Here is an 11779-nt window from a genome sequence, read left to right on the forward strand (position 1 = left end):
GGAATGTAAATTGATGCAGCCACTATGGAGAACAGTATGGAGGTTCCTTTAAAAACTAAAAATAGGGCTTCCCTGGTGGCGCAGTGGTTGAGAGTCTGCCTGCCAATGCAGGGGACACGGGTTCGTGCCCCGGTCCGGGAAGATCGCACATGCCACGGGGCGGCTAGGCCCGTGAGCCATGGCCGCTGAGCCTGCGCGTCTGGAGCCTGTGCTCTGCAACGGGAGAGGTCACAACAGTGAGAGGCCCACGTACCGCAAAAAAAGAAAAAAAAAAAAAAAACTAAAAATAGAATTACCATTTGACCCAGCAGTCCCACTACTGGGCATATACCCTAAGAAAACCATAATTCAAAAAGACACATGCACCCCAATGTTCACTGCAGCACTATTTACAATAGCCAGGTCATGGAAGCAACCTAAATGCCCACCCTGGAGTTTTCAGCCATGGTATGATGTGATCAAACTTGTTTCAGAAGGTCACTCAGGAGATAAACCTAAGAGAGAACACAGCAGTAGGCAGTTTCAACAGGAGGCTGCTCCAGGAATCCAGGAGAGAGGTCAGGATGGAAAATGACTCCCAAGTTCTTGGCTTTGCCATTGGCTGGAGGGAAGGGCAGGGACAAAAAGAATTTCATTTTCATCACTGCAAGGTTGAAGTATGTGTCAGACTTTGAAATAGAATTGTCCAGTATGTATATTAAAAGAGATGCCTGAGTTGGAAAATTTTTTAGAGTTCTTCTGAGTCATCAACTCAATTATTTACTACATGCCTACTACTGGTCAAGCACTGTGCTGAGAAGAATACAGTCAGATTTATGCTGCCCCAGGATTACACTCCAACGAAGGCAAAACAGATAATAAACAGACAAAGAAATAGGTAAGTGCCTGGTAAACAATAAAGCATCATCGTGTGATAGAGATGGACGTGGAGCGGGGGCTTCATTAGCTTAAGTGGTTGGCTGCTAAGAAGTGCGGAAGCCCCAAGGGTGGAGGAGGCTGCCACAAAATGAATGTTCCCAAATTCATGAAAATATGAAAATGCCCGGTAAAAAATCCGTCCATTTTGTAAAGTTGCCTTCTTTACCTGGCTATGCCCTCAAGGTTGGCCATGATGTGACAAGAGGCTTCAGGGCAGAAAACTGAGGCTAGTGCTTGGGAAACTCCCATCAATTCCTCTTTGTTTATCCAGCGGCGTTCATCCCGCATTCCCAACGCCCGTCCTGGCATCTGCTCTGTAATTGGCAGGCCTGGCTCATTGGCACAAGCGGGTGGTATTTGATCATTATCCCTGCATCATAAATAAGGGCAACAAAGGCCAAGGTTTACAGGGCATCAGCCAAAATTATTTTGTGAATCAAAGGGTCTTACTTTGAGTTGAACCAGAAATACTTGCTGTCTGGTCCTTCCTTTTTCTGGAATCTCCATCCCCATATCTTTCTATTATAATTGTTTCCTCTTTGAATCCAAGCATCTAAAAACTTGGTTTCTCTTCAAGGACCCTGAAGTCATGTTGCTTTATCCCACCTACTCCCAGTCTGCTACTCAAGCCAATCAGTGTTTCTCCCAGAACATTCTTTAAATTGAAGTGTTACTTAAAATTCAAAATACATTACAATTTGTTTCTTTTTTTAGGGTCTCTTGTATAATGGCACAAAATTCATGAAGTAGTTAAGGTGAACTCCTGTGTTTTTAGATTGCCTGGGCAGGGGTTTTGGTTTGGGTGGTTTCCTCAAAAGCTGGGAAGTTCAGGTCACCATTTGGGGGGCTGATTGTTTGGGGCTGTGATGAAATGACGGTATTACCTTGGAAGCCTGGTCAGTGTAATAAACAATTTCTCTTTCTTTAGGAAATGTTTATGCAAACTAAAGAGGACTGCCATGAGATTATTTTGAATGGAGTTTATGCATAAGGTAAAAATCAGGCAGCCTTAGGGACTTCTGGCTATGGCTGTGTGAAGAGGTTGGTGAATCTTCTTGGCAAAAACAAAACAAGTATAAAACTGGATAAAATTATTTAAAAAATAAACTAAAGTGTTAGGGCTCTGGAAATTGACCACAGGCAGAAAACAAATTAGGAAACATTTATTCTTGAAAAATTGCTAGACCTTCAGATAGGAACAGTGGAAATCTATAGTTGTAATGGTTATCTATTGCTGTGTAACAAATTACTCCAAAATGTAGCTGCTTAAAACAACAAGCATTTATCAGTGATTCACCTCTTTGGTTAAGTTTATTCCAAGGTATTTTATTCTCTTTGATGTGATTTTAAATGGGATTGTTTTCTTGTTTTCTCTTTCTGATAGTACATTATTAGTGTATAAAAAAAACCAACAAATTTCTGTATATTAATTTTGTATCCTGAAATTTTCCTGAATTCATTTATTGGTTCTAATAGTTTTTTGGTGGAGACTTTAGGGTTTTCTATATATAATATTATGTCATCTGCAAACAGTGACAGTTTTACTTCTTCCCTTCCAATTTGGATGCAACACTTAACCATTTTAAAGTGTACAATTCAGTTGTATTTAACACATCTAGCCAAAACAATTTTGAAAAGAATATGTTGGAAGACTTACATTACCTGATTTTAAGGCAGCTATTCTAAATCTACAATAATCATGACAGTGCATAAGGATAAACATGTAGATCAATGGAACAGAATAGAGAGTGCAGAAATAAACCCTCCTTTATGGTCAGTTGATCTTTGATAAATGTACCAAGGCAATTCAATGCAGAAAGGATATTCTTTTCAACAAGTAATGCTGATTGGATATCTACACACACACATACGCATGAAGGAGAAGAAGAAGGAGGAGAAGGAGAAGGGGAAGGAGAAGAAGAAGAAGAGGCAGAAGGAGAAAAAGAAAGAAAAGGAGGAGTAGAAAGGGGAGGAGAATTAGAGTAAGAATTTAGACCCTTACCTCATACCATACACAAAAACCAACTTAAAATGGATCATAGACCTACAGGTAAGAACTGAAACTGTAAAAAACATCTGGAAGAAAACCTAAGAGAAAATATTTATGACCTTGGGTTAGGCACAGATTTCTTCAGACAGAAAAAGTATGATCTATAAAAGAGATAATTGATAAGTTGGACTTAAACAAAATTAAACTTTTGTACTTCAAAAGACACCATCAAGAAAGTGAAAAGACAACCTACAGGAGAGAAAATATTTGCAATCATACATCTGATAAGAGTCTAGTATCCAGAATATATAGAGAACTCTTACAACTCAACAATAAAAAGACAAATAACCTAATTTTTAAATGGGCAAAGGATTTGAAAAAACATTTTTCCAAAGAAGACAAACAAATGGCCAACAAACTCAACATCATTACTCTTTAGGGAAATGCAGGTCAAAACCACATGATAGGGCTTCCCTGGTGGCGCAGTGGTTGAGAGTCCGCCTGCCGATGCAGGGCACACGGGTTCGTGCCCCGGTCTGCGAAGATCCCTTACTCTTTAGGGAAATGCAGGTCAAAACCACATGATAGGGCTTCCCTGGTGGCGCAGTGGTTGAGAGTCCGCCTGCCGATGCAGGGCACACGGGTTCGTGCCCCGGTCTGGGAAGATCCCACATGCCGTGGAGCGGCTGGGCCCGTGAGCCATGGCCGCTGAGCCTGCATGTCCGGAGCCTGCGCTCCGCAGTGGGAGAGCCCACGGCAGTGAGAAACCCGCGTACCGCAAAAAACAAAAACAAAAACAAAAAAACCACATGAGATACAACCACACACCCATTAGAATGGCTAGAATCAAAAAATGGAAAATGACAAATGTTGGCTAGGATGTGGAGAAATTGGAACCCCTGTACATTGCTGTTATTACTATAAAATGTTGCATCTGCTGTGGAAAAAAATTTGGCACTTCTCAAAAAAGTTAGAGTTACAACATGGCTTTGTAATTCTGGGTATAGATCCAAGAGAATTGAAAGCATATGTCCATGCAAAAACTTGCCCATAGGTGTTCATAGAAGCATTCACAATAGTCAAAAAGTGGAAACAACCCAAATACTTATACTTTGAGGAATGGATAAATAAAATGTGGCATACCCATACAATGGAGTATTATTCAGCCATAAAAAGGAATGAAGTAATGATACATGCTACAACCTTGAAAACTTTATGCTAAATAAAAGAAGCCAGAAACAGAAGGCCACATATTATACCATTCCATTTATATGAAATGTCTAGAATGAGCAAATCTACGGAGACAGAATATAAATTAGTGGTTCAGGGGGTGAAGAGGTAGGAATGGGGGTGACTGCTAATGAGAACAGGGTTTCTTCTGAGGGATGATAGAAATGTTCTGGAATTGGATAGTGGGAGTGGTTGCACAACATTTGACTGTACTAAAAACCACTTCATTTTACACTTTAAGAGGGTAAATTTTATGTTCTGTGAATTATGTATCAATAAAAATTCAAGTTTTTCACTTCAAAAGACATCATTAAGAAAATGATTAAGGTATAGATTAGGACAAAATATTTGTAAATCATATATCTGATAAAGGACCTGTATCCAGAGCACAAAAAGAACTCTTACAACTTAATCAGACAAAAAAAATCTAATAAAAAATAGGCAAAAGACTTGAGTAAACATTTCATCAAAGAAAATATTCAAGTGGCTAATAATCACACTCAGAGATGCTCAACATCATTAATCATTAGGGAAATGCAGGTTAATACTACAGAGAATCCACAACAGACTCACTAGAATGCCTATAAGCAAAAAGACAGAATATAACAAGTGTTGTTGAGGTTATGGGGAAATTGGAACCCTCATACATTGCTGGTTAAAGTGTACAATGATAGTTACTTTGGAAAAGCTTAGCAGTTTCTTAAGTTAAATATACTTTACAACCTAGCAATTCCACTTCTACCTATGTATCCATGAGAAATGAAAATATATGTCTACACAAATACTTGCTCACAAGTATTCCAAATGGTGTTATTCCTTTTTTTTTTTAATGTATTTATTTATTGGCTGTGTTGGGTCTTCATTGCTGCGCGTGGGCTTTCTCTAGTTGTGGTGAGCGGGGGCTACTCTTCGTTGCTGTGTGTGGGCTTCTCGTTGCAGTGGCTTCTGTTGTTGCGGAGCACGGGCTCTAGGCGCACGGGCTTCAGTAGTTGCGGCACGTGGGCTGAGTAGTTGTGGTGCACGGGCTTGGTTGCTCTGCGGCATGTGGGATCTTCCCAGACCAGGGATAGAACCTGTGTCCCTTGCGTTGAGAGGTGGATTCTTAACCACTGCGCTACCAGAGAAGTCCTGGCATTATCCTTAAGAGCCCCAAATTGGAAACAATCCAAATGTCCACCAACTAGTGAAGAGATAAATGGTTGTGGTATATCTATACAATGTAGTATTTATTAGCAATAAAAGGAACAAATTATTGGTGCATGCAAAAAAAAAAAAAAGGATGACCTTCAAAAATATTATGCTAAGGAAAGGAGACTATGTATTATGATTCCATTTATATGAAATTCCTAGAAATGGTAGAACCATAGAGAGAGAGCAGATCAGTGGTTGCCTGGGTTGAAGGCAAGAGTAGACAATGACTGCAGACGGGCAAGAGGGGACTTTTTGGCACAATAGGAGTGTTCTAAAACTGGATTGTGGTGAAGGTTGCACAACAGTATACATGTACTTAAAATCAATGAACTGTTGGCAAGAAACAAAAACAAATGAAAAAAACAAACAAAGAGGTACTTCCCTGGCCATCCAGTGGTTAGGACTCTGTGCTTCCACTGCAGGGGGCACAGGTTGGATCCCTGGTTGGGGAACGAAGATCCCACATGCCACGTAGCGTGGCCAAAAAAGAAAAAGAAATGTACACAATGAAGCTTTGGGATAAAGGTAATATTCTTTTTCTTGGCCTGGGTGGTAGGTGGTTATTTGGATGGGTTCATTCAATGATAATTTGTGCCCTTATATATATTTCTCAAACTTACAATTTATTCCCTTTACTGTATACATGCCATACTTTAATTTTTAAAGGTTTAAAACAAAAATTTAACAATTTAGACAATCTAAACAATTCATTGATGAAAAAAAAAATCAGGGTGAAATTTAGTGTTCTGCTTATGTCTGTTGGGCCTAATCTTCGCTGTTAATATTTTTTTCTATAGGGTCCTAAGAGAAGAATAGAGGAGGGACAAAGATAATGGATTTGATAATGACTCTGAAGGTTGGCCAGTCCTGGAGAAAATTGGGAAGTAGGCTAGGTGCCTTTAAGGAACTCTCCTGCCCATGCTCTTTTCTTCTTTGGAATATCTTATTCCCTGTGGCCCCTCCCCGCCAAAGACTTGCCTCAACATCAGGTTGCCTGGGCCCTCATGATGCCCTGGAATGGTACCTCATCTGATTCACTCATCTCAGGTGATGCCTAAACTCTGAATTTGCCTGGATTTCTACAGTGCATGCCCTTGGGGCTTGGATTTCTACCAGGTGACAGGAAAGCTGAGAAACTTACACAATTTATGTGATCCCTTCCCCCTCAGATGTTATCAAAGGAGTCTTCTCGGGAGAAAGCTGGAATTAAAAACAGCTGTTTTAATGGTGGAAAGTCTGGCTGGGAGATGTTCTCATGGGAACACAGGGCTGTGTGTCTAGCTGGGTCTGGCACAGCTCAACAGTTTCTGCATTTCATTGCAGATGTTTGGTTTGGAATGTCCCTTGGCTATTTGGCTTCTGGAGTCCTCTCTCACCATGGAACTCCTCTGTGGGAGGACAGAACTCATCAATCACATTCCCCAAATGTCAAGCTCCTGCTGTGTGACCCCAGGAGAACCTTGCTTTTCATCTACATAACAGAAGCAAGGACTTCACATTTGCTGGATAAAAGCTTGAACTGTTGGGCAAAGGGCCTCCTTGATGGTTAGAATTCCCAAAGAAGGCTATAAATTGCAATATAAAGGTCACCCCCATCCCCTGGATGTTTGTCATTTCACCCTTCCTTCTTCTCTTTCCTACAGTCTCTTAAGAGATTCTTAGAGGATGTAATTCACTAACCATAAACAAAATTATATTTAACTTTCTCAGTTAGATGCTGTTTCAGCTATGTGAAGCCAGAACCCGAGATCCCTGGAAGAGGTCACAGAATCATTCAGGTTCAGACTTGTAGAATTACTTGTACTTTCCAGAACCTGCCACATTTTCCTTTAATTCTAATACTTTAGACCTGCTGCTCCCTTCCAAAATAACTAAACAAACTAGGGAATATTTCCAGAGAATGTAATTCTAATTAGAATTTGCTTCATATCCTCAAGGCTTGGCCCTGAGGGATAGGAGAAAGGGAAACTGGCAATACTAACTGTAATCTCTGCCTTTAAGGAGTTTTCCATCTTTTTGAGGATGGTACTAGTGTTGGTCACCTCCCTGCACCGCGTCAGACCCTCTCAAGCCCCAACTCCCTCTCCAGCAGTGCCCTGGTGACCACTTTGATTCAAGCCCCTCCAGTTGCACGTGTTCAAAGGCTCATGGGTGAAAGAGTATAGCGCATGCATGGAAATCCACGGAACATCCAGAATCAAGAAATCAAGGGTAGCTGAAACAAAGTGCATTCATGTGGAAAGGAGCAGAGGCAGTGAGGGGAAGGGATGAGGCTGGAAGGCTCTTGACAGGAGCCAGCTCTTGAAGGACTTTCCGATTATTCAAAAGAATGTATCCTGATGGCAAGGAGCAGCCAAAGGTGGGTTTGAACAGGGGAGCGACTTGATCAGATTTATGTTTTTAGAAGCTTCCTCTTGTAATAGTGTGGAAAATTGCCCAGAGGAGGGCAAAGCTGGAGGTGGGAAGTTCAGTTGGCAATTACATGTTCTCAATCCTGGCTGCACATGAGAATCACCTGGGGACCCATAAAGAAACACGTAGAGGTGGAAACCACACATCATTTTTTTTTCTTCCAATTCACCAGTAATTCTCATGTGCAACCAGGGTTGAGAGCCATGCCATTAGAGGTACTGGAAGATGTTCAGTACAGCTGGAGTATAGAGGGACATAGGGTAAGGCAGGAGAAACATGCAGGGAGTCCCTGTTCCCTAGGGACATGATCAACATGTTCTGTTTTCTCTGATTCACACTAATTTTGGCCCAACTGGTTTTTAAATTTGAATTAGTTGTGCAGAGGGTTTTAGGCCAGTGAAACCATTCTGTATGATACTATAATGGTGGATACATGTCATTATACATTTGTCCAAACCCATAGAATGTAAAACACCAAGAGTGGACTCCTATGTAAACTATGCGCTTTGGGTGATTATGACCTGTCAATGTAGGTTCATGGATTGTAACAAATACACCATTCCGGTGACTGATGTTGATAGTGGGGCAAGGCTATGCATGAGTGGGGACAGTAGGTATATGAGAAATCTCTGTACTTTCCTCTCAATTTTGTTGTGAACCTAAAACTGCTCTAAAAAATAGCTTATTAAAAGTGTGAATTAATTGCCAATATTAAAAAATAAATAAAATTCACACAAAATATCCAAATTTCTGCTTCTCTAAGAAAGTTGTAAGATCTGGCCACACTGGGTCTGCATGACTGCATGGCAACAAACCAAATACTGACTGTCCACTGTCAACACTCCCCGGGCCATCGCAGTCCCCACCACTTTCTATCAATTTCCACTACTGCAGGTAAGGCCAGTTGCCATTTCATCTTACACCCAACCAGCTCACTCATTTAACTTAATTGCCTGGTCCTTATCAGGATTAGAGTTTGGAAGTCAAGACGTAAACTCTACAGGGTGGGAGACTTGTTAAGGATTTTGTTTTTGACCCTGGAAGCAGTGTGAAGCCATTGAAAAGTTTCATACAGAGCAATAATATAATCAAATCTGTGATGTTAAATGATCAGCCTGGATTGTTTATATTCCAAGTACAGGAACTACTGTACGAGATAATGAAGACAAATCAAGACCCCCTCAGCCTCCTGCAGCTCTTTTATATTCCTGTAATCAATTACATTCTTGTAATCAATTTTTTAAGAATGGATACTTTTCACCAGTAATTTTTCAGAAATAATAGCAAAATAACAGGATGACAATAGAATTGAATTAGAAGGCAAAATATCTGGAAATTTTAAGTGACTTTGACTCTGATTCCCTTACCTTTGCTGCCCTCCTTTGTAAAGTGGAAATAATATCAGATTCTCCTACATGCCTCACAGGGTCATTGTGAAGATCAAATAAAATATATGACAGGAGGAGCTTCAAGATGGCGGAAGAGAAAGACGCGGAGATCACCTTCCTCTCCACAAATACATCAGAAATACATCTACGTGTGGAACAGCTCCTATAGAACACCTACTGAACGCTGGCAGAAGACCTCAGACATCCCAAAAGGCAAGAAACCCCCCACGTACCTGGGTAGGGCAAAAGAAAAAAGAAAAAACAGAGACAAAGGAATAGGGACGGGACCTGCACCAGTGGGAGGGAGCTGTGAAGGAGGAAAGGTTTCCACACACTAGAAGCCCCTTCGCGGGCGGAGACTGCGGGTGGCGGAGGGGGAAGCTTCGGAGCCGCGGAGGAGAGCGCAGCCACAGGGTGCGGAGGGCAAAGCGGAGAGATTCCCGCACAGAGGATCGGTGCCGACCAGCACTCACCAGCCCGAGAGGCTTGTCTGCTCACCCTCCGGGGCAGGCGGGGGGCTGGGAGCTGAGGCTCGGTTTGGGTTTCGGTCGGAAGCCGGGAGAGGACTCGGGTTGGCTGTGTGAACACAGCCTTAAGGGGTTAGTGCGCCACGGCTAGCCGGGAGGGAGTCCGGAAAAAGTCTGGAGCTGCCGAAGCGACAGACTTTTTCTTGCCTCTTTCTTTCCGGGTGAGCGAGAAGAGGGGATTAAGAGCGCCGCTTAAAGGAGCTCCAGAGACGGGCGCGAGCCGCGGCTATCAGCGCGGACCCCAGAGACGGGCATGAGACGCTAAGGCCGCTGCTGCAGCCACCAAGAAGCTTGTGTGAAAGCACAGGTCACTCTCCACACCTCCCCTCCCGGGAGCCTGTGCAGCCCGCCACTGCCAGGGTCCCGGGATCCAGGGACGACTTCCCTGGGAGAACGCACGGCGCGCCTCAGGCTGGTGCAACGTCACGCAGGCCTCTGCCGCCGCACGCTCGCCCCGCATCTGTACCCCTCCCTCCCCCCTGCCTGAGTGAGCCCGAGCCCCCGAATAAGATGCTCCTTTAACCCCGTCCTGTCTGAGCGAAGAACAGATACCCTCAGGCGACCTACACGCAGAGGCGGGGCCAAATCCAAAGCTGAACCCCGGGAGCTGTGCGAACAAAGAAGAGAAAGGGAAATCTCTCCCAGCAGCCTCAGGAGCAGCGGATTAAATCTCCACAATCAACTTCATGTACCCTGCATCTGTGGAATACCTAAATAGATAACGAATCATCCCTAACTGAGGAGGTGGACTTAGGGAGAAAGATATATTTTTTTCCCCTTTTTCTCTTTTTGTGAGTGTGTATGTGTATGCTTCTGTGTGTGATTTTGTCTGTATAGCTTTGCTTTAACCGTTTGTCCTAGGGTTCCATCCGTCTGGCTTTTTTTTTTTTTTTTTTTTTTTTACTTTTTAAAATTTTTTTCTTAATAATATTTTTTATTTTAATAACTTCATTTTCTTCTATTTTATTTTATCTTCTTCCTTCCTTCCTTCCTTCCTTTCTTTCTTTCTTCCTATTTTTTCTACCTTTTATTCTGAGCCGTGTGGATGAAAGGCTCTTGGTGCTCCATCCAGGTGTCAGGGCTGTGCCTCTGAGGTGGGAGAGCCAACTTCAGGACACTGGTCCACAAGAGACCTCCCAGCTCCACATAATATCAAACAGCAAGAATCTCCCAGAGATCTCCATCTCAATGCCAAGACCCAGCTTCATTCAACGACCAGCAAGCTACAGTGCTGGACACCCTATGCCAAACAACTAGCAAGACAGGAACACAACCCCATCCATTAGCAGAGAGGCTGCCTAAAATCATAATAAGGCCACAGAGCCTAAAATCATAATAAGGCTACCAACGTCCCCAAACACACCACCAGACGTGGACCTGCCCACCAGAAAGACAAGATCCAGCTTCATCCAGCAGAACATAGGCACTAGTCCCCCCAACCAGGAAACCTACTCAACACACTGAACCAACCTTAGCCACTGGGGACAGTCACCAAAAACAATGGTAACTACGAACCTGCAGCCTGAAAAAAGGAGACCCCAAACACAGTAAGATAAGCAAAATGAGAAAACAGAAAAAAACACAGCAGATGAAGGAGCAAGATAAAAATACACCAGACTCAACAAATGAAGAGGAAATAGGAAGTCTACCTGAAAAAGAATTCACAATAATGATAGTAAAGATGATCCAAATTCTTGGAAGTAGAATAGACAAATTGCAAGAAACAGTTAACAAGGACCTAGAAGAAATAAAGAGGAAGCAAGCAACGATGAGCAACACAATAAATTAAAATTAAAATTCTCTAGAAGGGATCAATAGCAGAATAACTGAGGCAGAAGAACGGATAAGTGACCTGGAAGATAAAATCGTGGAAATAACTACTGCACAGCAGAATAAAGAAAAAAGAATGAAAACAATTGAGAACAGTCTTAGAGACCTCCGGGACAAGATAAAATGCACCAACATTCTAATTATAGGGGTCCCAGAAGAAGAGAAAAAGAAAGGGACTGAAAACATATTTGAAGAGATTATAGTTGAAAACTTCTCTAATATGGGAAAGGAAATAGTTAATCAAGTCCAGGAAGCACAGAGAGTCCCATACAGGATAAATCCAAGGAGAAACA

At 42.3% G+C, this 11779-nt stretch overlaps 1 long non-coding RNA gene across 2 annotated transcripts in view; it reads left to right on the plus strand.

The window, feature by feature from the left end:
- LOC114487342 (uncharacterized) overlaps nt 1-9685 on the plus strand; it is a 78945-nt gene extending 69260 nt beyond the window's left edge. The window contains exons 3-5 of one of the 2 annotated variants that reach the window (XR_003682378.2): nt 6127-6376; nt 7331-7688; nt 9168-9685. This is a non-coding gene — a long non-coding RNA (uncharacterized lncRNA). Of the gene's footprint in view, nt 1-6126; nt 7689-9167 lie in introns of both variants that reach the window. The other variant, XR_003682376.2, reaches the window with a different exon arrangement.
- Nucleotides 9686-11779: the final 2094 nt, after the last annotated feature.

This window comes from Physeter macrocephalus, chromosome 12 (assembly GCF_002837175.3).
Source record: "Physeter macrocephalus isolate SW-GA chromosome 12, ASM283717v5, whole genome shotgun sequence".
Taxonomy (NCBI): Eukaryota; Metazoa; Chordata; class Mammalia; order Artiodactyla; family Physeteridae; genus Physeter; species Physeter macrocephalus.